Source organism: Triturus cristatus, chromosome 12 (assembly GCF_964204655.1).
Source record: "Triturus cristatus chromosome 12, aTriCri1.1, whole genome shotgun sequence".
NCBI classification, from domain to species: Eukaryota; Metazoa; Chordata; class Amphibia; order Caudata; family Salamandridae; genus Triturus; species Triturus cristatus.
In genome coordinates, this window is record NC_140595.1 from 519197744 (window position 1) to 519225722 (window position 27979).

Below are 27979 nucleotides of genomic sequence, written 5' to 3' on the forward strand. Positions count from 1 at the left end.
TCACGGCAGTGGCATCGTGGGAGGGAATCCATGTGCGGGAGGGGATTCCTGACACATTTTCAGTTCGGGACCACCACCAACTGGAGAAAAAGCAGTAGTCCCGGCCCTGTAAAAAAAAGTGCAGGTGCTAAGCACCCGAAAGCACCGGCTCAAATTAAGCTGTTTACTATAGTACTTTAACCTCTGTCCCTCGAGTATGCTTGTTTTAGAGTGGTACATTTCTATTGTCCCTGTGCGTGTTTGGCATTAATAACACCCCTAGCACTGCAGTCTTCAAAGAACGTTGTAAGTGCAAATCATTTAGCAACCTTATTTACCCAATAGTATTAGTGGTAGACAAGACACAGATGTACTTTTCGCCAGGGAGATATTTTTATGTAATCTTCCAAATTCTCCTGCCTATAGTTAGACAGACCAACCATTCCAACGACGAACTGCTTATTTTTAGCATCAGTCCTGTACCATACCTAGCACTTTATCCTCTTAGATCACAGAACTTTATATACTATTGAAGCAGTTTCAATATCTAGGGCTCACTTGCATGGGTCTTTGTTATCCTGTAGATGCTGCTAAATGTAATTAAATGTTTCTTTTTAGCCTTAGAAACCTCAGGCCAGAACTGTGGGATTGGTTAAAAATCTTTTGCTGGCCATTGTTTTATGACAATTATGTTTCTGTAAATAGTCACTTGCACTTTATAGTGAGATCTATATTGAGGTTAATTTGTTTTTAGTATTCTTTAATCAAGAAATATTCAGATTACAAAGCCTGCTGTGCCGATGTTATACAGTCGCGGAAAACCACATAATGTAAATAGGTCAGTGCGCTACTGCGTGTGTGTGTGTGTGTAGGTGGCTCTGTGGGTGGCTCTATTTGTGTGTGGGTTGCTCTGTGATTGGCTCTGTGGGTGGCTCTGTGTGTGTGGGTGGCTTTGTGTGTGGCTCTGTGTGGGTGCAAATGCAATAGGTCTCGCATTTGAGAGTGATTAAGCTATTGACATTGTAAATAACAATGCCGTTTCTTTAAATGTTTTAAAAACAAAAACATAAACAAAAATAATGTCATGAGCAATGCCAATAGCTCTAACTTTAACAATGCCGAGACGATTGCATTGTAAATGCTTGTTTTTTGTTGTTGTTGCATATTTATATAGTGCAAACTCGACCCGAAGGTATTGGAGCACTTTACATAGCACCGTATTTACATTACACATTCAGGCACGGGGAGATTAAGTGATTTGCCCAGAATCACAGGATGTGGACGCGACCTCGAGGCTCGAACCCCTGGTTTCCTGCACCAGAGGCGGCAGCACAGCCGACGGATCACATCCTCTCCCTTTGAACGTAGGTAGCAGCCATCTGGAAACGGCGGCAATTTTCATTCTAGTTTTAACAAATCAAGTGATAATTTCGTCGCCCGGGCTCGGTGAGCATGTTGGACATAGTTAATTTTGCAGAGAACGTCTATTTCTAGACCGTACTGCGCACTATAGCGGTGGTGGAGTATTTTCCTAACATAAGCAAAGTTTGCTCCACGAGCAACAGAAGCAGGAGGTGTGAAGTCGTACTCAACAAATAAATAAAGAAACACGTTTGTGGTCAGTCCAGCGCCAATTGCCACTATTTAAGTATCACATAGTTGCCAACATTTGAAAACAATTTCCAAGTACACTTTACAGCACAGCTATGAATTATATGAAAATTAGCCACACCCATTGCCCTAAGCTCCGCCTACTCCTCTGCCCAACCCACCTAAATAGCATCTTTTAACCCCGCCTACTTATCATAGTGCAGATTATAGGGTCTACTCAATAAAGAGAGAATGAAACATTTCCTAGCTAACAAGAAGGAAAGTTTCAATTCTATTAAGGACTAGGAGGTGAGGTTCATGCATATTTTTCTTCACTTTATTTGCATAGCAGAATTTAAAGAACATCAAATAAAAACCAATAAAACATTTCAAACTACACATCCCATGAACCATAGGGGAGCAGTCTCCATGGTAACCATAGTCCAATCATATAACAGTCCATAGCATATAATCATGTGACGTCCCTTCAGCTTCTTCTTCTTCTTCACTGCAGGATGTTAAGCTGGAATTGCCGACTTATTTGAACTTTTGGTAATTCCCTACAATACAGAGAGAGACCCGTTATCAAATTCTTCAGTATACTGGAATGTCAACACTAATCATAAAAATCCATTCAGAGTGCAACATTTCAACTGTATAACATTTCAATGACATTATCTTTTCAGCAAAGACATTAGCATGGAAGAATAGTACTTACTGATAACGAATCATCCTGTTTTGTTGCATGCAACAGCTACAAGTCCCAGAATTAGTAACAAAAAAGTCACTGGGTCGGCACAGTAAGCATGGACTTGGGAACATTTACAATTTCCTACCTATTGAGAAGGAAAGTTTCAGTTTTATTAAGGAGGCGAGGATTATGCATAACTTTCTTCACTTTATTAACTATAGCAGTCGTTTTAAAAGACCACATTTCTTATAAGCAGAAAAAGTCAATAAACTACACATCCCAGCAACCTCTGGCAATGAGTAACCATAGCAACAGTTCTCCAATCCTAACATGAGTCCTAGTATATAACTGTGTGACCTCCCTTTCTGTTCCTCTTCTTCATGCAAGGACGTTATCCATTATGCCTTTCATAGCTCGTTCTTCTGTTCCTGACCTAGAAGCATTCAATCGAAAACATTATCCGAATCTTTCATGCAAATTCTGGTTTAACTTCAATGCCAACTAGAAGACTGCATGATACGTAATTCCAAGTCCATCATAATAGAAACATACATCTTAACTCTAATAATGAAACAATAAAACATTAATTTTCATTGTAGCATTAATATATTGTGAGAAAGGCCTTGGGACTGCTGCCCCGAACCCCTGTTGCCTACCGGGGATGGAGGTAGAAGCGCCACAATATGGAGAACATCAGGGTAAAGCAAGGGTTAATCCGTTGCTCCTGACCTCTCCACTGCAGGAAGAAGGAGGTGGCTATCAGAAGGAGGACCAATCAGGAATGCTGGGAGGAGGAGAAAAGGCAGACCCGGAGGACACGGAGAGGGAGGAGAAAGGAGAAGAATGTGCTGAAGACGGAAAAGCAGAGGAAACCTCGAGAAGACGGTTCAGCGACACAGGAAACGTCCAAGATGAAGAAGAGTGGTGTGAAGAGTTGTGGATTCCCCCCTTCCCCAGGAGGTGCGAGAAGGACGCCGCAACTCAGGAGAGTTGCGGCCAGGGTGGTGAGTGAACATGGGCGGGAGGGCGGATTCAGCATCAACAGGAAGGGTGCCTCTTGGGTGTGGGGAGGGTTAAACAACTAAACAGAGGGTGCAGGAGGGACATAAGGGCTAACGGATCTAATCCCCACATTTTCATATAAGCCGCAACTTGCACTTTGCGTGCCAATAACCGAGCAAGAGTACCTGCCATTTTGATTAGCGTGTCCACTCCGTATTGTGCCAGGACAGTATCAACTAATCCATAGGTGCGTGAGATTAATTGAAGAAGTACAAGCTTAATGTTCTGTTGGTCACATTATTCACAATATTGATTAAAGATATATCGGCACTGACGTAAGTGTACAGAGATCTCTTCTGGGCAGTTAAGACAATATACCCAGATATGGAGTGAGCAAGGTGTTCTTGTCTATAGCTAATGAAATGAAAAGTGCGGCTTGTATAGCGCAACTGTCACTCCTAACGGAGTCTCCTGGCACTGCAGATAACTAAGAACAGCTGTAACAATATAGGCTAAATCAGGGCCAAGGAGCAAACATCTGTTAATCCGAACATCCAAGTCTTTAGGGCTCTTCTAAACAGCTCTTCCTGTTGAATCGCTCTCAGTTCCTTTGGCAGGCTATTCCACGCCTTTGCACCCAAGACCGTTGCTGATTTCCCTCCTTTAGTTGACAATTTGAACCTAGTTATGGTAAGTAGATTTGCAGAGCTAGAGCTGAGTGTCCTTGTTGTGGTATATGATTTAAATCTAGTGGAAAGATAAGCAGGGCCCAAACAGCGAGATGCTCTAAAGGTTGTCAACAATAATTTGAACAAGATTATTTTATGGATCGGAAGCCAATGCAGAGTCTTCAATGCAGCAGAGGCAGACGCTCTACGTGGAAGCCCTAGGACCAATCTGGCCGCTGCATGCTGAACTACTTGAAGTTTCCTCAGGGAGGCTTTATTCATCCCTGCAAGAGGCTATTACAGTAGTCTAGGCGTGATAATATAAGAGCTACTGTTACCGTTTTCCTTGCTGCTAGCGGGATTAGATTGAATTTTTTTTTCAATGTTTTAATGAGGCCAAAACAAGTCCCTGTTAGTTTTAAGACATGGGTTTGAATGAAAGGGAAGAGTCAAGCAGTACTCCCAGATTTTTTGCGACCTCTAACGTTGAAGGGGGGGCTGCAGTATCGTCTGGCCACCAGGCCTTAGGTTGGAAGAGATTATTTTTCCAATAGGAAGGATTTCTGTTTTATCAGTGTTACAGCAGAGATGGTTGTTATTCATCCATTTGATGACTGCCGTAAAACAAGCCTTAACATTTTCTTCGGCTTTCGCCGATTTCTCTTCCAATGACAGAATTAGTTGGGTATCGTCAGCATAAGATGTGATTTCGATCCCAAAGGACGAGATCAATAAGATGAGTGGAGCCATATATATATTAATCAGGAGAGGAATAAGAGAAGCCCCCTGTGGGACACCCGTAGATACGTTACGTTCAGATGATAGACAGGAGCCCATAGAGACAACCTGCTTTCTGTTTGACAGGAAGGATATAATCCATGCCATTGCGAGGTTAGAAATGTCACATGATCTTAATCTGGCTAGCAGGATGTCATGGGAGATGGTATCAAAAGCGGCAGACAGATCCAAAAGGATCAGGACTGCCTTCCTGCCACTATCCGTTATGAATTTTAGGGTGTCTGATATCTCGAGTAATGCTGATTCTGTCGAGTGTTTTGGACGAAAACCAGACTGGCGGGGATGAAAAATAGATGTAGACTCAGAAAAGCTGGAGAGTTGTTTGTAGACTATTCTCTCTGTGATCTTACCCAAAATTGGTAAAAGGGATATAGACCTATAGTTAGACAGATTAGATGGTTCAACGTTCTGTTTTTTCTTGAGGGGCTTCACGATAGCAAATTTCCATTCATCGGGTACTATGCCCAGGGCAAGGGAGAAATTCACTATTCTATTGATTAGGGGATTCACAACATCAATGATATAATGTAAAAAAGTTGGAGGACATGCGTCCAGGCGAACCTGATTTACAGGCTAATATAGCCTCTTTCGTTTGAGCTAATGAGGCAGTTTGAAATGCTTGAAGGGCGGGACTGTCCATTCTATGATCTAATACCTTTCCATTGGAGAGGTCCTGAGGTCTATAAGTCACAAAATTCCTTTGAATGCTCTTAACCTTGTTTTCGAAGTAAAGTGCAATTTCATTACAAAGTGTAGATGACGGAGGGATCACGGAGTGTAAAGCTTTAGGATCTGTGAAAGATTTTACAATTTTAAATATTTCTTTTTGATTATGCTTTGCCATGGTGATTCGATTGTGAAAATATTCTTTTTTAGCAACTTTGATAGCCAAATGATATTGTTTCCTAAATGATTTAAAAATTTGCAGGTTAGTTACTTCATATCCCCTTCGCCACTTGCGTTCAAGCTGTTTACAATGCGGATGGAGATCCGCCAGGTCTTTTGAGAACCAGGGATCATTGTGGTTTTTCCTTTTGGACGCACAAATACCGCACTTGGGAGGATCTAGTTTGTTCCCTATGGATGTTAACCAGTTATGCAATCTGACCGAGTCCTCTCCCGGTTCCCCTATGAGTGTTGGAACCGTATCTTGAGCTGTTACTAATAAAAAAGGGTGAGACTAAAGACTGCCATTTCCGCCTGGGTGTACTGATAATGTTACTGTCTACAGCTAATTAGTGACCTGAACAGAGGTCAAGGAATAGACCAGGGTACCCGAGACATTTTGTTTTTTTCCATTATTCCTCTTTTGAGCATTTAGCCATAGTGACCGTTAGGAACCAAACCACCCCCACCACCACTTTTGATGTGGTGGCGGATACTATGCAACCTCCTGACACTTAAACTGTAAGATCCGAGAGTCTCACCGTCCTTTCTTTTTCCTTTGAGCCACCTGGTGATGGACACCAGAAGAGAGATAACGGAAATCCAGGAGAGAAGGAACAGTGATACCAACACCAGAACTACAACTCCAGAAGAGAACCTTATTACATCTCATGTTTTTTTTTTTTAAATACATCATTAAAATTGAGAAACACATCAGGCTTCCTAGTTCCTATTTCTGACCCACACCACCATAGGTGGTGTCAGAAGTGGGATGGAAATGGAGGCAGTCATGCATAAGATGGCCGAAAACAAGGAGAAACTAGGAAAAATAATGGAAAAATTCCTGTCCGTAGCAGAAGACAGAGAGAAACTGCATAAGACTCTTACTGTGCAAAGTCATACCCAAGAGACAGTAATTGGTAAACTAGCGGATACCCTCGGACAACAGCAGACTCATACCACCCTTCCCTCAGTAGTTATGCAAAAATGTCAGTGGGGAAGACACAGATTTTTTTTCTCGAATCTTGAAAGAATGGTGAGGGCTGCCACCTGGCCTCTAGATAAATGGGGGCAATATTTGGGTCCCCTCCTATAAGGGGATTTACAAGCAGTGTATCAAACAGCCAATCCCCTTCGGATAACCCCATATGATGAAGTAAAAAGAAGCATCCTAGAGTGTTCGGGTGTAGACGAAAAGACCTGCAGGATCCGCCTGAGACAAATACGAGAGGGTCCCCATGAAACACCTAGAGCACTGTTATTACAGAGTAAGAGATATGACGGATAGGTGGTTGAAGCCCATTACGTCTACCAAGAAAGAGATAATGGAGAAGGTGTACCTAGAACAATATTTATCCTCTTTACACCCTCCCATCCAGAAATAGGTACGACAACACACTCAACTAGAAAGGGCAGTGGAGATTGCCAGCGCATTTAGCAGAGCACAAGAGATACAGAAAGAACGAGAAGAAACCCCATGGAGACAACAAGAAAAGGGGATTGCTCCCAGGAACCTTAGACATCCCGCCCCAAAGAAAGCAGAAACTGGGACCATCTTGCCAGGAACAGTATCCCAAATCCCACAACCCCCACCTAACCCGGGACCACAGTGCTTTCACTGTGGAATGTTTGGCCATATCTCCCGGATATGCCCTCAGAAAGAAGAACCCATGGAAGTGAGGGTAACTAGACCCTTCTCTGTACCCCAGAAGGGCATAGGGCTCCACCATATCATCGCTAAATATCAATCAATGGAGAACCTAGAGAGGCCCTAATAGATACGGGATGCCTTCAAAGCGTAATGCGACCCCTAGGCCATACCAGGGGAGTACAATATACCACTGGATATGTGAACATTCAGGGCGTACACGGAGACAATAAAACCTATACCACTACGAAAGTAAGCGTTCAACACGAACCAACCACCGAACCAGTGACCCTTAATATAGGGCTTATTCCTAAATTACCCAAAGCCCTAGTGTTATGCAATGATTATTCCTATATGGAAGATTTGACAAAAACCAGTGCGACTGAAGAGGATTACTGGAAAAAGACAGCCCCCTTTTCCCAGGTAGCAGACCAAGAATGGCAACCTGCCAAACCCAAGAAAAGTAATGGACAGAAGAAGAAAGAAAAAAAGGAATGGACCTGTATTGCAGTAACTCATACTAATGAGACCTCTATGTGGGAAAGCGACCGAAGGTTCCACGCAGCACAGAGGGAGGACCCGGCACTCCAGGAAGCCTGGAAAAAGAGCGGGAGAAGAAGAAGATCCCCAGCAAATAGGACCCCAATTTTTTAAGAAAAAGGGGTTGTTATACTGAAAAGGAGGAAGGGACCGTAAGCCACAACTATTAGTACCCCAGGCGTTCAGGGAAAAAGTACTATTCTTGACACATAGTCATCTTCTAGGGGGACACTTTGGAAGGGAAAGGACCGAAAAATCCATCCTAGAGCAGGTCTACTGGCCTGGCATCTATTACCAAGACCCCTTCAGGAAAACAGGCAATACAAATTATTATTTTTTTAAAAGTACGCCATAATGGAGCCCCTGGCCCTAATGGTTTGCCCGGTTCCCTCTTCAGGGAGGACATCAACTTCTGGGCTGAAAATTTGGCACAGTTGTATGCAGAGTGTAGGCTCTTGGAGGATGTCCCAGATTCCTGGAGAGGATCACTACTACATCCAATTTACAAAAAAGGGCCAAGCACTGACCCTAAGAACTATTGTATGATTGCCTTATTGGACATTGAGGGCAAGGCTTATGCAAGTACTCTCCTGAACGAACTAACAGACTGGGTCAGCAAGGAAGATCTGCTCCCTTTCTACCAGACCGGGTTCCGAGCAGGAGCTTCCACCTTAGATAACATCATTGCCCTATCATACTTAGCACACCAAACGATGGCTCACGGCAATCAGCCGCTTTTTGCTTGCTTCATTGACTACACAGCAACATTCGATGGGGTAGATCGTAACATCTTATGGAAGAAACTGGCCAGCTGGAACATCTGCCCAAAACTGCTACAGGCCATCAGATCACTGTACTCGCAAACTTGGGCAAGAGTTAAGCTCTCGTGTGAATCTGCTACTGCAAAAATCATCACAGACCATGGGTTAAAGCAGGGCTGTGTCCGTGCCCCGCTGCTTTTTAATTTATATACAGCAGACTTGGGTAGCGCTCTGCACGGAGCCACTTTAGTGACTCCAAGGATTGCGAGAATCAAGATCCAGTTGATGCAATATGCTGACGACTTGGCCCTTTTGGACCACACCAAAGTCGGCCTCCAAAAAGCTTTAACAGCACTCTCACAATATAACGCTAAAAATAAGCTGGTTGCAAATCCAACGAAATCCAAGATTGTAATCTTTGGACGCCATCCGAAAAAGAAATTGACGAAATGGAGTTTGGGTCCATTAACATTACACAGTACACAAACATACAACTATCTAGGAATTTGTTTCGTGAAACTGGCCGCTCACAGGTCCACCGCCACAATCTCCAGCAGAAAAAAAAAATGGTTACCTATGCCATCTGTAAACTTCATGCCGTCTTAGAAAGCCCAACAACTACGGCCATTCAACGAGTCTTGAGGGCAAAATTATTACCTTCCCTTAACTATGCGATACAGGCGTTTCCAGGCAACTTTGCGCAGGACCTTGAAAAGATCCACTGTGCAGCTTATAAAAAGTTATTTAGTCTTCCAGCATCCACTAGGAATACTTTAATTCGCCTGGAATTCAACCACAATCGACAATCCCTGGAAGAACTGGCGAGCTTGGCAAAATATTTTTATCAAACAACCATGGCCCCAGAGAATTCAATGAAGATTGTTATAAACAACATTTTCCAACCACCTGGTAACCCGTGGTCAACTGGCTTTGCCTCAGCCAAAGAACTGTTGAAATTAGCCATAGAGAATTGGGACCCCAATATAATTAAGTATACCACAATTAAATCATCAATAAAAAAGCAAGTAAGATCATGCTCTCGTACACTGGACATCGAAGCTTTGATAGCATGAGGCTTTCATGAGACCCAAAGCTCTCCTCATATATCATATTGCCTTAAACCACATCTCACACAGCCGGTGGGGAGGCAAGCCCTATATAGGATACTAGCAGCCAGACTACACTCGCTCCCCCTAAAATATCTGTATCCCTCTGTGAAAGTAAAACCAGCGATCACGGAGTGTCGCCTCTGCTACTACAAGCGTGAATCGCTGGCTCACATCCTGCTATGCTGTCCTGCACTGTTGCCAGCGTGCCTAACCTGCACGCGGACGGCAACCAAGGCTGTTCAACAGCTGGACACAGTGAAGCATATGGCCAATTTTGCTAAGTTCATTTATCACGCCCGCCAAGCTCTTATGGACAGATCAACCTTGGCACCACGTGGGAACTACCTCAATGAGGGACCCACACAGTCTGGCCCCCACTGAAAGTTTGCCTTGGCGCAACTAAAGGACTAATACTAATTGCATTTTATAAAACAAAAACACTAAATGGTGGTTTTTTAAAAGAATTGTATACATATTATTCTATTTTAACTATCTCTTTTATATTGATCGCTGCTTTTGTATTGGATTTTACTAATCACGCAAATAAAGTGTCATTGTCATTGTCACTCCAGGGAGCCTGGAAAAGAGCGGGAGAAGAAGAAGATCCCCAGCAAGTAGGACCCCAATTTTTGTAAGAAAAAGGGGTTTTTATACCGAAAAGACGGAAGGGTCCATAAGCCACAACTCTTAGTACCCCAGGCGTTCAGGCAAAAAGTACTATTCTTGACACAGTCATCTTCTAGGGGGACACTTTGGAAGAGAAAAGACCGAAAAATCCATCCTAGAGCAGGTCTACTGGCCTGGCATCTATTACCAAGTCCGCAGGTATTGCCGGGAATGTGCGACCTGCCAAAAGAATATCTGATACATTCCCCCAAAAGTTTCTTTACACCCTCTTCCAATCATAGAAGAACCTTTTTCAAGGGTAGGAATGGACCTGATCGGGCCCCCACTTCCCTCACGTAGTGGGTATCGGTATGTTTTGGTTATGGTTGATTATGCCACCCAGTTTCCAGAGGCAATCCCTTTACAACAACCTAACACAACCCAGATAGCGAAGGCCATGATTAATGTATTCTCTAGGGTGGGATTCCCAAAGGAAATCATAACTGTTCAAGGAACCCCTTTTGTCTCCCATCTAAGGAAACAAGTGTGCCAGCAATTCAATATAAAAAAAATATATGCACCACCGCTTACCATCCTCAAACAGATGGACTAGTAAAGAGGTACAATGCCATCATTAAGACAACCCTAAAGAAGTTATTAGAATTAGAGACCCGTAAGTGGGAGGACATATTGCCCTTAGCCCTCTTTGCCATCAGCTGTAAGCAACCAAAGAGCATGGGGTTCTCCCCTTTTGAGCTTTTATATGGGCGAAAACCCCGTACACAACTGGACATGGTAAAAGAGGAATGGGAGGAAGAAGTGAAGGGAGCTAAACCACTCCCTGAGTATTTATGGAACCTAAAAACTCATTTACATCAGATTAGGAGTATAGTCAAGGCTCACCTGGAGCAGGCACAGGAGGCACAAAAGAGACAGTACGATAAGAAAACCACAGAACGTACCCTGAATGTAGGGGACCTGGCTCTCTTATTGATGCCAACTTCAGACCATAAAATAATAGTAAACTAGTAGGGTCCCCTTAAAGTCCTTGAGAAAATCACTCGGGTCACATACCGCCTAGAATTAGACCCACAGAACAGAATGAAAACCCAGATCTATCACATTCATCTATTAAAGAAATAGGAAGGTGCCAGACCTGCCCTGATAGGGAAGATAGAGAACCACATACTTTTATTCCAAAAAAGTATTGATCCTGACATACCTGTACCCCTCCAGCAGGAATTGTGCAAAAGATTGTCCCCTCTGCATGATGTATTTTCGTTGACACCAGGGAAAACCTCCCTTATTCAACATGCCATACACACCTCCCCAGGAAAAAGGGTATGGCTACGACCTGAGTCCCGACGAGAAGCCATTGAAAATAAAGTACAGCAGATATTAAAAATGGGAATAATTGAACCCTCTAACAGCGAATGGTGCTCCCCAATTGTGATAGTACCCAAACCTGATGGTTCTATCAGGTTTTGTATAGACTTCAGAAAAGTGAATGAAATCTCCAAATTCGATGCCTATCCTTAGCCACGAGTAGATGAAATGATTGAAAGATTAGGAAACGCCGTATAAAAGTACCCTTGACCTATGCAAAGGATACTGGCAGGTACTGTTGCGAGAGCAGGACAAGGAAAAAACGGCCTTTTCTACACCAGGGTGATTATACCATTTTACCATGCTGCCTCTCGGGTTACATGGTGCTCCAGCTACTCAAGCCATGTGCCATGTTTCTGCTGCCTACATTGATGATATGATCATCTATAGTGATTTGTGGGAGGAAAATCTGAGTCATCTCTGCAGAGTGATACAGGCTCTTAAGGAAGGAGGAATGGCAATAAATCCAGCTAAAAGTCATCTAGCTGGACGATCAATGAAATATCTTGGATATCTCTTGGGCGAGGGTTACATTAAGCCACAAGAAGAAAATGTAGCGGCTATCACTAACCTGCCCTTCCCTGTCACGAAAAAAGACCTATGGACCTTCTTGGGCATCCTGGGGTTTTATAGGAGATTTATACCCTCTTTTTCTCAGATATCTACCCCTTTAACAGATCTCCTTAAGAAAGAAGTTAGAACTGAGAAAGAACTCAAACACCCATCTACCAAGGCCATACAGTCTTTTCTTGAGTTAAAACAGGCCCTGACAACCAAGCCCGTACTCCTAAGTCTGGATTTCATCAAACCCTTTATATTCCAAACAGATGCCTCAGAGTTTGGCAAAGGAGCAGTCCTGTCCCAACAGGATTCCCAGGGGGATGAAAGACCGATCATCTACATCAGTAGGAAACTATTCCCTAGAGAAAAAAACTATGCTGTAATCGAAAAGGGGGCTCTGGCCATCAAATGGGCCATAGACTCTCTGAGAGACTACCTTGACAGACGGGAATTCACTCTGTATACAGATCATGCCCCATTGGAATGGCTCTCACGAAATAAAGGACATAACGACCGAATCCTAAGATGGTTTTTGGCTTTACAACCCTAAAGATTCACTACTGACCACAGGAAAGGGAAAGAACAAACGAATGCTGATTACCTCTCCAGATATCCCCTGGACCCTTTTCTTGTAAACCAGAAAGTTAGGGAAGGGGGATGTGAGGAAGGCCATGGGACGATGCCCTGAACCCCCATTGCCTACAGGGGATGGAGGTAGAAGCACCACAATACGGGGAACATCAGGGGAAAGCAAGGGTTAATACGTTTCTCCCGACCTCTCCCCTGCAGGAAGAAGGAGGTGGCTATCGGGAGCAGCACCAATCAGGAAACTGGGAGGAGGAGAAAAGGCAGACCCGGAAGATGCGGAGAGGGAGGGGGAAGGAGAAGAACATGCTGAAGACGGAAAAGCGGAGGAAACCTTGGGAAGACAGTTTGGCGACACAGGAGACGTCCAAGATGAAGAAGAAGAGTGGTGCGAAAAGTGGTGGATTCCCCCCTTCCCAAGGAGGTGCGAGAAGGCAGTTGCAACTCAGGAGAGTTGCGGTTAGGACGGTGAGTGAACCGGGCCGAGAGGGTGGATTCCGCATCAAAAGGGAGGGTGCCTCTTGGGTGTGGGGAGGGTGAAACAACTACAGAGAGGGTGGGTGAGAGACATGAGGGGTAATGGGTCTAATCCCCAAATTTTTATATGAGCCGCATCTTGCACTTTGCATGCTAATAACTGCACAAGTGTACCTGCCATTTTGATTACGGTGTCCACTCCGTATTGCGCCAGGATAGTATTGACTAATCCATACGTGCGTGAGATTAATTTAAGCAGTCTTAATGTTTTGTTGGTCACATTACTTACATTATTTCTTAAAAATATATCCGCACTGACGTAAGTGTACAGAGATCTCTTCTGGGCAGTTAATACAATATACCCAGACATGTGCCGAAAAAGGTGTTCTTGGCTAATTAGGGACCTGAACAGAGGTCAAGGAATAGACCAGGGGACCCTGAGACATTTGGTGATCCTGATTATTATTATTATTTTTATTTTCCATTATTCCTCTTTTGAGCACTTGGCCATAGTGACCATTAGGAACCAAACCTCTCCCCCCCCCCCGTTTGGTGTGGTGACAGATACTATCCAACCTCCTGACACTTAAACTGTCAAATCCAAGAGTCTCACCGTCCTTTCTTTTTCCTCTGAGCCACCTGTGGACGGACACCAGAAGAGAGATAGCGGGAATCCAGGAGAGAAGGAACAGTGGAACCAACACCAGAACTACAACTCCAGAAGAGCACCTTATTACGTCTCAAGTTTTTCTTTAATAAATCATAAAAATTGAGAAACACACCAGGCCTCCTAGCTTCTATTTCTAACCCACACTCCCACATATATAAATGTAATAGACTTTGTACTTACTGTCAGTCAAATTGGTTCTGGGTCGGGAGGAGGATCATCTTGTGAGATCCCCGGTTGGGATAATCCTTGCCTCCGATTCCTTAATAGAACTGAAACTTTCCTTTTTAATAACTAAGAAATGTTACATTCTATGTCAATACCAGCGGTGAGTATTATGCATGTTTAAAGCTTGCGTACCACCAAAACAGCTGCCTCGGAGATGGGCTTAAAATAGAATTTCCTAAAAGTGGATTCTGATGACCAGTCTGCAGCATTCATTACATCCTCCAATTTACCACCTACCTTGATTACCTTATAAGCCATAGATCCTCTAGTGCAGTGGGCCTCAAATTACTTGATGTCTATACCTTTTTCTACCATGATCCATTTCACCTACCTGGCTGTAGAGGGTGAGGGGGCAAAACAGGCTTGACACTCTTCTTTAACAAAATGAGGAGTTGCCTCTGCTGTCATGCCCTCGTAAGCCTTGATACATCTAACTACACACCATTTAGGAGTATCATTGAGAACTGGATATGACACCAACTGGTAATTGTTTTAGACTTCTGTGACACTGTAAATGTGACATTCTCCTGTGTGAATACACCCCCTGAGACATCCGATGATCGCACATCGGACACTCGGATACATGATATCAAACACAGAATCATCGCCAATTTTGCTGGTAGTTTTCTTCGATTGAGATACTGATTGTCCTGCCACCTCAAAAGGAGTCGTAGGACCATATTAACACCCCACAGTCCAAAGTATACGGGTTCTAGAGGCTTTGACAGGCATATTCCTTTCATTAGCTTACAAATCCATGGATGTTCTCCCACTGGTACATCATTAATGAGGATGTGGCGTACAGATATTGCTGATCTAAAGGAGTTCACTTTCTGATAGGTCAGACCCGAGTGGGCTAAGTCCCCCAGGCAACTCGGGATATAAGTAACTTCATCCCCCAAGGGATACAGATGCCTCTCCATATAGCAACGAGCCCACTGTCTCAAAGCTGAGCAATATCTCTTGATGGTGCCGGAAGCCCAGGCGTGTTGAATGAAGTCTGCAGAGACCTCTGAAAGTTGGTTATCTTCCAATCATCCCCTGAAATTCTCCAGGCCATGAGCTTGAGATGACCCTGCAGAACCAGAGGATGCGGGCGGCCTTGAAAATCCTGAAGCATGTTGAGGGATGAAGGTAGTTCTATTGGCAGGTCCTATGATAGTTCCATCAGAGTCGGGAACCATGTCTGAGATCTCCATATCAATGTTGTAGGAGAGTAGGATCTGCTTCTTATAGTTACCCCCACTTTTTGCTGATGTTTCACTGTTTTCGACTTAGATTGACTGGGATCCTGCTATCCAGGACCCCAGTCTAGCTTCTTTCTCCTCGAAATTGATTGCATGTTCTTTAGGTACACTCCAGATTGGATTCTGGGGTACCCTTATCAGTACCCAGGGAATAAACCCCAGAGGCCTCTCAGGGGCTGCAGCATGTATTATGCCACCCCTGGGAGACCATTCAAAATGACACCACAGGTCTACTACAGCAGCCTGTGTGAGGTGGTGCATGCACCCCTTACTTAGATATAAGTTCACTATATGTGAGAAAGTGCCATCTTTCTTGCATGGTATGCCCCCACTTTTTGCTAAATTGCTGAATGTACTTTGATTGAGTGTACCCTGGGTTCCTGCCAATCAGGTGCCCAGGGCCTATGTTCTCCTTAAACCACACAAACTCCAAATTGGCAAACCCTAGCCACATGTCAGCCCCTAGTAAATGGTACCCTAGGTACCCAGGGCCTTGTGGCCAGGGAAGGCCTCTAAGGGCTGCAGCACTCATTGTGCCACCCTCAGAGGCCCTGTACCCTTACACACACACTGCCCTTGCAGGCTGAGTGTCTGGGTGCAGGACAAAACAAAGAGTCGACATGGCACACATCTCTGTGTACCATGCCCATCACCTACACTGCCAAAGCATATGTCAGCCACCCCTCTGGCTGGGTGCATTACGGAGCAGGAGCCCTGTGCCCCTACAGTACCCGGGTCCATTCCTGGGCACTGTAAGTGCAGTGCTGTCATTTAAGAGTACATGGTGCTGAGAGCTTGTCAAACACGAGCTCCACAGCACCATATTGGCAACACTGAAGCCTGGGAAGTTTGGTATCAAACTTCTCAGCACATTGAACCCACACTGATGCCAGTGTAGGATTTAATGTACTAAGCACCCCAGAGGGCCTCTTAGAGATGCCCCCTTACAGCTAACTTACAATCCACGTCTGCTCTGAGGCTGCCCATGCTGCCACACAGCAGACACGTTGCTGGACCCCTGGGTGGGAGAGCCCCTGCTCTCCCGGGCCTGCAACAATGCACATCCTGGGTGAGGTGAGAAATCTCCTCCCCCAGGATGAGCAAAGGGAAGCTTCAAAGGCAGGCCGCCATTTGGAGTTTTCCCAGGCCACTGCAACCCCCCACTCTGGCGGGAAGCTTGGCCGGAAACCCCATACAAGGACAGGGGATGTGCCAGCCTGCCCACCCCACCCCTCAGGTGGGGGAGGCGAGGTGAAGCACATCTCCGGGCTCTCGCCATCTTGAAGATGGGAGGCCCTACCCTATCAGGATTAGGCTACTGCCCCCCTCCCACAGGAGAGAGGCAGGATAGGGGGTGTACCCACCCCAGGACAAGGACCCATTGGTCCCTGGCCTTCACCTACCTGTAACGCCCCTAAATCTAGTATTTAGGGGCACCCTGAACCTTCCTTCCTCAGAGTCCAGATAGAAAACTACAAGAAGAGCAAGAAGAACAAGGACCTGCCCTGCAACTGCTAAAAAGAGAAGAAGACACCAACTGCCTTGGTCCCAGCCCTACCGGCCTGTCGACTCTCGAACCTGCACCAGCGCGGCATCTCTCGTGGCCAGCAACCTCACCAACCCCGGAGGACCTGGCTACCTTTTGGCTCTAAGCCCCTGGGACTCCCATGAGTAGAGGCTCTACTCTAGAAACCTATTTTTAACCCCTGGCAGCAGCCCGGGACCGCGGACCCAACACACTCTGCACCAGCCAAGCCTGGCCAGTGCCGGAGTGGACCAAGACCCTGAGGACGACCCCACGGCGACTGTGACCCCGAGTCCGGCACCCAAGGACCCCCCTCGACATCCCGGAGGAAGCCTGCAGCCTCAGAACCGAGTGCCACCCCAACCGCGATCAACCAGAGGGTAAGATTCCCGACGTCAAAAGGCACCCCTGCACCCGGCGCCCTGCGGCCCCCTGTGCCCAATCCCGGGGTACCCACCTAACCTACAACTACCCAACTTACCTCTCGAAGTGGTGGTGGCACCTGAAACCTCCTCGTCCCCGAGCCTGCAGCCTTTTTCCAAACCGGAACATTCCCATTGATTTCCATTGAGCGCCCGAAGGCTCAAAAGCACCCTGCACCCAGCCGCCCGAGTGGCCCTGGCAGTGCACTCTCTACACTAACCTACTTCCCCACTTGCCCTGAGTAAGTGACCAGGAGCCCAGCTCCCAATGCCGCGTGGCTTGCCAGACAGCAGCCACCAACCAAGGCCCCCCTATCCCTCATAGGATAACATTGGGCCTAACTCTCTCTGCACCCGGCCGTCCTGAAACCGCTGAGGGTGAACCAACTGTACCTACCTCACACTGGGGGACCCCTGAGTCCATGCCCGGAATTTCAACTCTGCCAGTCGAGTACTTACCCTTAAACCGCTAACTTCATTTTCCTCATAGGGTAACATTGACTGGCTTTTTCTTCAAAAATCTTCTAAGTGTGAACTTTTCAAAACTGCAAATATTCACCAAAAATCAGCCAAGTGACAAAAACGAATTTCATCACCTGCTCCTAGGTGAACTCCCAGTGCTGGATCTTGGTGCCCAGCCCTGACCCTGAAAAGTGTTCACAACTATACTTACCTCTAACTCATTTTTCTCCCATAGGAAACCATTGTCTGCTTTTCTGTGAAATTTCTTCTAAGTGCCTATTTCTGCAAATTTGAAATATTCTTTTAAAATCGTACCATTTCTGCAAACGAAATTACTTACCTGTTTTTGATAAGGACCCCAGTCCTGGGTCTAGGTACCCAGTCCTGGATTACTAAAGTAACGATAAAGTACTCTACCTGCAATTTGAATTTCTTGCCATAGAGATCCATTGAATGTTTTCTTTGAAATATTTTCTAAGTGCTAACTTTTGAAATAGCTAAATATTATTTAAAAATCATTACAGTTATTAAGTCGACTTTCATCACTTGATTCTGAATACTGACCCAAGGCTGCATCTAGGAGCCAGACCTGGAATTCCAAAAGTAATCTGAAAAGTAATTTATTACAAATAACCTGAATTTACCATTGAGCTCAATGCATTGTTATGTTTAGGAAATAGGATTGTTTATTGCAACCAACTGTGACTGTTTACACAAATTTATTGCTTAAGACAAAAGTATTTATATTCAACCTCTCATTCTGAGAAAGTATATTTTTACCCCCTTTGTGGTTCTAAAAATAAAACAAGCATATATTTTATATATATAAACCATTGGCCTAGAGTTCAGTTATTGAGTGTGTGAAACCATTTGCTGACTGAGTGTGTACAATAAATGCTTTACACTGTCCTCTGGTACTGCCTTACTGCTCGACCAAGCTACCACTTTTGAGGGTAAGGTCATACCTAACTTTGACCTCTATCAGCCTCTGGGGGACTGTGGACTCTGTACACCCTGTACCTATTAGGGAACAGTATATACAGAGCCACTTTCTCACACTATATCTATCCTATATCACTGCACATATAAACCTATCAGTCACCCGTATAGCAGGCCTTGTCAATCCTGAAGGCAGGGTGCTGGGTTTTATGTGAGAGGGTGCTCCTGCATGAGCAGAGCCCCTCTGCAGCCTTCGTAACCTATATTACAGGGTTGTTTGTGATGCAGCCAACCATATATATTTAAGTGCATTATAACCTCGCGTGGAAACATGTAGTGTTTGGTGTCAAACACCTTGGAATCTTACCTCCCCGCCAGTAACTGGCGGGGGAGGTACGATTCCACCCTCCTAGAGGGAAACATATGACAACACCGATCACCCGGTACCAGCTTTACAGAACCTGGCATCACAAAATGGATGCTGCCAGCCACAGACACAAGTCTGCCCTCCTGCTGCTGGACGAAAACTCGAGCAGAGGACGGCCTGACAATAGGTTTCCTGTCACAGGGAGGTGTCACCACCTCCCAGACAGGCTTTAGTGTACTGGAGCTGGGTGGGTGCACTCCGAGAGTGCTTTGATATCTGCACTGGGGGCACATTTGGTGTCCCTGTGCATAGTCCAGCTCAAACCGGTTGCAGGAGCCATTTGCTCCTGCTCTGGCGTGAAACTGGACAAAGGACATGGGTGTAGCCAGCCCTCTGTCCTGACCCTCCCATAGGTGGGTCCCCAGAGTTTGTCCCACCCCTTCCTTGGGTATAAAGTAGGAACCCCTGATGACAGGACTTTAGATTTTACCTGGACTAAACTCTGCTACAGAAACCAAGTACTTCGCCGATCTGCACGACGCTGGATGACTGAAGAATCTCCCTTGGAGTAAAGGAGTTACTCCCCTGCAAGGCAAGCACCTGAAACGCATCTGACCAGTTTGCATCTCCGAAGCTCCTGAGGACTCCGAAGATATCTGTAACACAGGAGGTGGGTTCCCGAGGTCTCTGAGGATGATCTGTGCTCTCAGCAAGTCTGAGGCCCTTATCCCTCGTGGGAACCGTGCAACCCGAACCCCTGTGCACCGTGTACATTTGCAGCAGCATATGCTTTTTGGTGACCCCTGAGGCGGTGCTTTGGGCTACTTGTAGTCCTGACCCCGAGCAGTATTTCCACTGAAGATTTCCGGCCTACACTCCACGAGTGTTCTGTGGGCTGGTATTTTGTGATTCAGCTCGAGGTCCCTTTGCGATCCCTGGTCCGTTGACCTGTGGTTCCCTGTGAAGGTAACTTTGGCTTTCTGTGGCCTTCCTGGGTTGCTCCAGATGTGCCCTGACTCGCCATAGCTTGGAGAGTCGCCAGGACCTTGCTGGTCCTCATCGAAGCATCTTTTCTCTGACCGTGTGGGTTGCAGTTGCCAAGGCTTGTTGGTTTTCAATCCGGACACTGACCCCCCAGCACTCGACAACCTTCGTGGGACAGCTCACCTCCAGACTTTGGTTGTCGTCGACGTCTCCTGGTCCCCGTGGCTGCAGAGTCAAGCCTCACCTCGTCTCACCTGAAACACCCGACATCGGTGGACATTCGTTTATTGTGCCCCTGGTCACTGTGAAGTGACCCAAACTCTGCCCCCTCTGCTTTCAGGTTCTTCTCAGCTCCGATCCAGGCTTGGATCACATCAGACACTTTTCATCTTCCCGGCAGCAGCACTTCTGCTCATCACGCCATTGAAATCAACGAGCGTTTCCGACACCATTTGACCCCTATGCTCCCGGCTCCTCTGGGATAGGTAACACGGGTACCTCGGTACTCATAAGGGTGCTGGCCTTAGAACCTTCTGAGTTCCAAAGGGTTTGCTTGAAGTCCTCTCCTAAGTGTCCTTAATCTTTAAAATTCCAACCGCGACGTTCCCATAGAGTTGTACGGAGCTCGCGGGTGTGTTCTCACACTGCACCCGTCCTCTGTGGGTCCCCTGTGTCACTACCTTGGGTGGTTCCTTGGGGTCCCAGCGATTCTACGTGCTCTAGGCACTGTGTCTAGTCAAGTCGGGCTGTTATACCACTTTCTTAGTATATGGTTCGGTCTCCCCCTGTATATTGTGCTATTTACTGTCGTTCTAGTGCTTTAATTTTGTGTGCTTTGTTCTCTAATCTCATAAAGAGGTTAGTAGAGAGTGTTTAGTAATAAATACATATATTTGATATATTGCTTGTGTGGTTCTCCTTTCATTTGGCCATTCAGGAGGCCTTGTGTATTGCCCATAAATCACTAGTGGCTAGTTCTCCTCTGATTCTTCAATCTATTATTTCTCTGTATGTCCCTAGAAGACCACTACGTTCTGAGTCGAAACATCTTGCTATTGTTCCTAGATTCAAGCGAGTCCGGAGCGGGGGCCGTCTCTTTTCTGTCATTGCTGCTAAAAGCTGGAATCAGCTGCCTGATGTTATTTGTCTTGAGGTCAATCATCTTCTTTTCCGGAAGCATCTTAAAACCTTCTAGTTTTCTTGATCTTTTTTATACTTGCAGTTTTAGGTGTGTCTTTTAGCGCTGGGAGGCCTTTGGTAGCCATGCGCTTTATAAGTGTCTTATTCATTCATTCATTCATAATCTGGTAAACCAAACTGCTTTACATTCCTTCGAGACTTAGCCTGAAAGCTGCTCTCCATAGCTACCACTAGGATAGCTTTCAATAAAGGTTGTCTTTAACCTAATCATCAATAAGGGTCGTTTGGACTGGTGCAAGGTGCCCACTTTAACTAGTGGACAGCATATACCAGGCCAACTTCTCACAAATGTCACCAGAATAAGGAGTGCCTTCTGATGTCTGACTTGAGATGCTACTCAGGGTATTATTATGAAAGGGGAAAAAGCATACAAGTGACTGCTCGATCAGTCCTGAAGGAATGCATCCACTGCTTTTGCCTCGAGGTCCAGCCTCCAGCTGACATAGTCTGGAAGCTGATTGTTCAGTCTGGAGGCAAAAAGATCTATGTTGAAAGGCCCCCATATGATCATCAAGGCTTCAAATATCCTGTTATCCAATTGCCATTCGCTGATGTCCATGATCAATCAATCAGAATTTATAATGTGCGGCTAATCACCCAATAGGGTATCCAGGCGCTTGTATCTGGCATTCCAGTCTGCGATCTTGTTCTTGACTCCCAGAAGACATTCAGCTGTTACTGAGATCTGTTTCTCTAGGCATTAATGCCAAAGGTCTTTCACCAGATCCTGCTAGGTTCTTTTACCTTGTGCCCCCTAAGTGGTTGATATATCTCACTACTGACACATTGTCCATCCTCAGAAGAGTGCAGCAGGAGATCTTGTCATTTGTTAGAGACTTGATGTGATGGCAAAACAGACTGCTAGAAGTTCTAGGCAGTTTATATGTAGCACCAGTTCTTCTTCAGACCATCTGCCTCCCATAGATATGTTGCTACATCTGGCTCCCCAGCCTCAGCAACTGGCATCCGATTCTATAATCAGGTCGAGAGAGACTCCGAGATTACCCGGCCACTCAAAGCATCCATGTGGTCCAGCCACCACTGGATCGCTGTCTTGGCTTCTAGCAACAGTGGAAACCCCTTCCCCTTTGGAAATGAATGGGAAAATATTTTTTAAGGGCAGGCTGTGGTCCCAGGGCCTGCCCTTTAAAAAATGAAATGAAAACCTTTCCTTTTTATTTTTTTAAATGCAGCCCGTTTTTCTTTAAGGAAATGTGCTGCATTAAAAAAAAAAAAAAGATTTATTTAAAAACAGTCCCAGACATGGAGATCTGCTGAGCCCAGCAGGCCACCATCCCTGGGAGGGTCAGCCATTCCCAATGGGGCCGCAAATTGCGAGTGGCTCATTAATATTCATGCGTTACAACAAACAAATGATGGACGGAATGCTGACAATGCAGACATTCTCCCCCAGTCAAGAGATCTGGGTTAATTCCATCGTTTTTTTGCCCACTACGCCACCCCAGTTTAGACATGGCCATATGCAAATCAGTCTTGACCCTGTGCCTCATGGGAACAGTCCAGCCCGAACTGCCAAGCCATGTCTTCCCTGGACCGGAATCAAGCATCCTAGGACCGGTTTCTGGCTATCAGCCGTCATCAGCCAGGATAGCTTGACTCCAGTGGCGTAGTGAGCACGGGTCCCACGTCTGGGACTACCCATCCCACTTAGGGCGAAAAGCGTTACAACAAACAAATGATGGACGGAATGCTGACAATGCAGACATTCTCCCCCAGTCAAGAGATCTGGGTTAATTCCATCGTTTTTTTGCCCACTACGCCACCCCAGTTTAGACATGGCCATATGCAAATCAGTCTTGACCCTGTGCCTCATGGGAACAGTCCAGCCCGAACTGCCAAGCCATGTCTTCCCTGGACCGGAATCAAGCATCCTAGGACCGGTTTCTGGCTATCCGCCGTCATCAGCCAGGATAGCTTGACTCCAGTGGCGTAGTGAGCACGGGTCCCACGTCTGGGAATACCCATCCCACTTAGGGCGAAAAGCGTTACAACAAACAAATGATGGACGGAATGCTGACAATGCAGACATTCTCCCCCAGTCAAGAGATCTGGGTTAATTCCATCGTTTTTTTGCCCACTACGCCACCCCAGTTTAGACATGGCCATATGCAAATCAGTCTTGACCCTGTGCCTCATGGGAACAGTCCAGCCCGAACTGCCAAGCCATGTCTTCCCTAGACCGGAATCAAGCATCCTAGGACCGGTTTCTGGCTATCAGCCGTCATCAGCCAGGATAGCTTGACTCCAGTGGCGTAGTGAGCACGGGTCCCACGTCTGGGAATACCCATCCCACTTAGGGCGAAAAGCGTTACAACAAACAAATGATGGACGGAATGCTGACAATGCAGACATTCTCCCCCAGTCAAGAGATCTGGGTTAATTCCATCGTTTTTTTGCCCACTACGCCACCCCAGTTTAGACATGGCCATATGCAAATCAGTCTTGACCCTGTGCCTCATGGGAACAGTCCAGCCCGAACTGCCAAGCCATGTCTTCCCTAGACCGGAATCAAGCATCCTAGGACCGGTTTCTGGCTATCAGCCGTCATCAGCCAGGATAGCTTGACTCCAGTGGCGTAGTGAGCACGGGTCCCACGTCTGGGAATACCCATCCCACTTAGGGCGAAAAGCGTTACAACAAACAAATGATGGACGGAATGCTGACAATGCAGACATTCTCCCCCAGTCAAGAGATCTGGGTTAATTCCATCGTTTTTTTGCCCACTACGCCACCCCAGTTTAGACATGGCCATATGCAAATCAGTCTTGACCCTGTGCCTCATGGGAACAGTCCAGCCCGAACTGCCAAGCCATGTCTTCCCTGGACCGGAATCAAGCATCCTAGGACCGGTTTCTGGGTATTCCCAGACGTGGGACCCGTGCTCACTACGCCACTGGAGTCAAGCTATCCTGGCTGATGACGGCTGATGCCAGAAACCGGTCCTAGGATGCTGGATTCCGGTCCAGGGAAGACATGGCTTGGCAGTTCGGGCTGGACTGTTCCCATGAGGCACAGGGTCAAGACTGATTTGCATATGGCCATGTCTAAACTGGGGTGGTGTAGTGGGCAAAAGAACGATGGATTTAACCCAGATCTCTTGACTGGGGGAGAATGTATGCATTGTCAGCATTCCGTCCATCATTTGTTTGTTGTATCATTAATATTCATGAGCCTCGCATTTTGTGACCCCATTGGGAATCGCTAATGTTGTACATTTGCTTTTGCGATTCGCAAATTGCGACTCGCAAGTTTTCGCAATTTGCGATGCGCAAAAGCAAATGGTCGCACATCTGGCCCAATGTCCGTAGACATATGGGTACCCGATGTATTTGATTGTTCTGCCTGGTCAATAATCTTGGTGAGAGGGCCTACCACATCAAGGAGTTTGCCTTGACAGGCCCTATATTGCTATATTTGGGTGTAAAATGGGTACTAATGAGGTGCAACCAATACCCAGACAGTGTTGTAAAGTTTGAAAATGACGAAATAATGAAGAAATACTATTACAAAATGTGCCGCTTTGATTGCCTTTTCTTGGCAGATAATTTACTCAACCCTGCGCATAATTTGGCCCTCGCCCGCCACATAATTCCAGTGGCCCTGGCTATAGCTGTGGCTTAGGACGCCATCATACCCAAATCAAATACGAAAGCAAACAGAGAAGACTTGTCTGTGGGTTATAACATCAAGGAACAAACACACCAGGGAAAGAAAGGAACACTAATTGGGAAAATGTTAGAGATGTTAAAAAAAACTCCTCATCCAACTTGCGTCCCCCCGGATATGTACTGCCAATATCAATAACTTATCAGAACACTAAACATCTCCAAATTTCCCCTGAACACATGACAATGGGCTGAATAGTACTCAAATTACGGCCAAAAGTCTGTGATGTCTTTAGTTGGTATCTTTGAACAGTTCTCCTTATAGGTTGCAGGTGCTCGAGTCCTTTTTTTGTTCCACGGTATGCTTCCGATGTACCTAGAACATAAATGCCAAATTCATTTTCTAACATGAATATTGAGCCAATTTAAAGTTATACAACCAATCCAGTCCTCATATTTTAGCATTTCTTATATGCCGATTATTTAACTGCACAAATCCGGTTCTTTGGTGTTCAGCCAGACAACACACTGTTTCTGATAAGTGAAGTGCCTGTGAACTATTGCATCTCTGAGAGATCTCCCACTTTCATATAAAATCTGTGGAGGTATATTGATATGAAGTTTCTTCAGACTTCCTCAGTCTCACACTTATCCTTCATCAAAGCTCTCTCCAGAGAGATTGTCTCACCCTTACTCACAATTGTCAATGCCTCGCTTCTTCAGGGCATCTTCTCAGAAGATCTTAAGATAGGTCAGAACCTCTCACTTTTAAAGACTCCTACATTAGACCACAACTACCTTATCAAATAGCACTCTCTCACTTACCCTTCATCTGCAAGATTACAGGATACAATAGTCTACTTGCAAATTCAAGATCATATCAACATCAACTATTACCTGCATAACTACCAAACTGACTTACAACAAGTGCATTAAAAGGGAGGAAAGGCAGGAGGTAATCACAAAATGTCAGGATCCTTGGTGAAAGGGATTTCATACTTAGTGGAGGCGCTACACGTCAGGCTCTGAGCACAAACTATATCTCATGAGTCCATTCAAGTCTCACGTTGTTTGGAAACAGCAGAAACCATTTTGAACGCATTTAAGTTCAAGTTTCCTCATGGTCACTGGCATCTGTGCTACATTATCGAGCTACTCAGTTGCTGTAGCTGGAACCTTGATGCCAATTCTTGTCGATTTTTAGAGACTATTGATTTTCTTTGGAGCAAACACAGAATTAATCAAGGATACTATGTAATTTTTGGGAAAAACTGACTTGATAAATTAAAGTTCTGAATATGAACTCTCTTGAAGAATAGAACTGTGTGCTATTGTTCGGCAATATTTGATCCGATTACACGAAGCAACAGAAGAGATTTTTCTGACATTCAAAATATTCATGATACATGTAAAGTAAGGAAATAGGGATGTTTAGGTAATGAATTGTTACTCACTGTGAATTACATAATACTGAAAAATAGTTCATTGTGTTACAGATTGCTAAAGGATGTTTCAAATATATATCACAACAATAGAGCCAGTACACACAAATAGATGGTAGTTGCCTTATCGCTCAACCCATATTGTTCCCTTATTCTTGAGTTTGTATAAAGTGGATTACAAAATGTTATTAATGTTCCAATTTTTTAGGGCTACCCACTTCAGCAGAGAGATATACTAGAAATATTCCAACTACATATCTGTTCTAAAGGAAAGGATAGGTGATGCACTGTAATGGCCGGGTACTAAATGTTCTTCTTGGTTTTAGATATCCATTGCGAAGTCTATTGCCCAGCAAAATGGTTATTCAAAGTAACCCTAGCAATTATCCCATTTTTAGGTCTCGCCTGACCCAGCGCTTGCGCTGGTCTGGCGAGACTTAAAGTAAGGGCTTCAAAAAATGCTACCGCCGGCCACAGCTTCCAGTGCATGTGAGCGGGCGCGTGTGCTTGAGCAGAGGCACCATATGGCGTGATTACTGCTGCGCGCGCACCACTCGCGCACATGCACTGCAAGCTGTGGCCGGCGGTAGCATTTTTCCCCCGCCACAGCAGTCATTTCTCGAAGCGGGCGCTTGCTTTTTTTTCTTCTGTTTATTACTTCTATGTTGTAATGGTGGCACCCGTGCTTTAGCTTAAACATCTTAGCTAAAGTCGGTGTAAGAAAGTGGGTTTCTGTTGCAGTAACCCCCCTTTTTTTTTGCCTGATAACTGATGCACTTTTCCTTGTTGTGCCCTGGGCTCCTGCCAATCAGGTGCCCAGGGCCTGTGTTCCTTCCCTAAAAACTGCCGAACAGCCAAACCCAAATTGGCAAACCCTGGCCACATGTCAGCCCCTAGTAAATGGTACCCTAGGTACCCAGGGCCTTGTGACCAGGGAATGCCTCTAAGGGGTGCAGCACTCATTGTGCCACCCTTAGAGGCCCTGTACCCTAACACACACACACACTGCCCTTGCAGGCTGAGTGTCTGGGTACAAGACAAAGAGTCGACATGGCACACATCCCTGTGTGCCATGCCCACCACCTACACTGCCCTGGCATACATCAGCCACCCCTCTAGCTGGGTGCCCTATGCCAGTGTAGTGGGCACAGGAGCATGAGCCTTGTGCCCCTACAGTACCCAGGTCCATTCCTGGGCACTGTAAGTGCAGTGCTGCCATTTAAGAGTACATGGTGCTGAGAGCTCGTCAAACACAAACCCCACAGCACCATAAGGGCAACACTGAAGACTGAGAAGTTTGGTATCAAACTTCTCAGCACATTAAACCCGCACTGATGCCAGTGTGGGATTTAATGCACCAAGCAACCCAGAGGGCATCTTAGAGATGACCCCTGAAACCTCACCTACATCCACGTCTGGTCTGGGAGGCTGCCTAGGCTGCCACACAGCAGACATGTTGGTGGACCCCTGGGTAGGAGAGCCCCTGCTCTCCTGGGCCTGCAACAATGCACATCCTGGGCGAGGTGCAAGGTCTTCTCCCCCAGGATGGACAGGGGGAAGCTTCAAAGGCCTGCCGCCTCTGTG

At 45.8% G+C, this 27979-nt stretch overlaps 1 long non-coding RNA gene across 1 annotated transcript in view; it reads right to left on the reverse strand.

Moving 5' to 3' along the window:
- Positions 1-2000: 2000 nt before the first annotated feature.
- Positions 2001-27979, reverse strand: part of LOC146776171 (uncharacterized) — a 64242-nt gene continuing 38263 nt past the window's right edge. The window contains exon 3 of the long non-coding RNA XR_014972139.1: positions 2001-2129. This is a non-coding gene — a long non-coding RNA (uncharacterized LOC146776171). The remainder of the gene's footprint in view (positions 2130-27979) is intronic.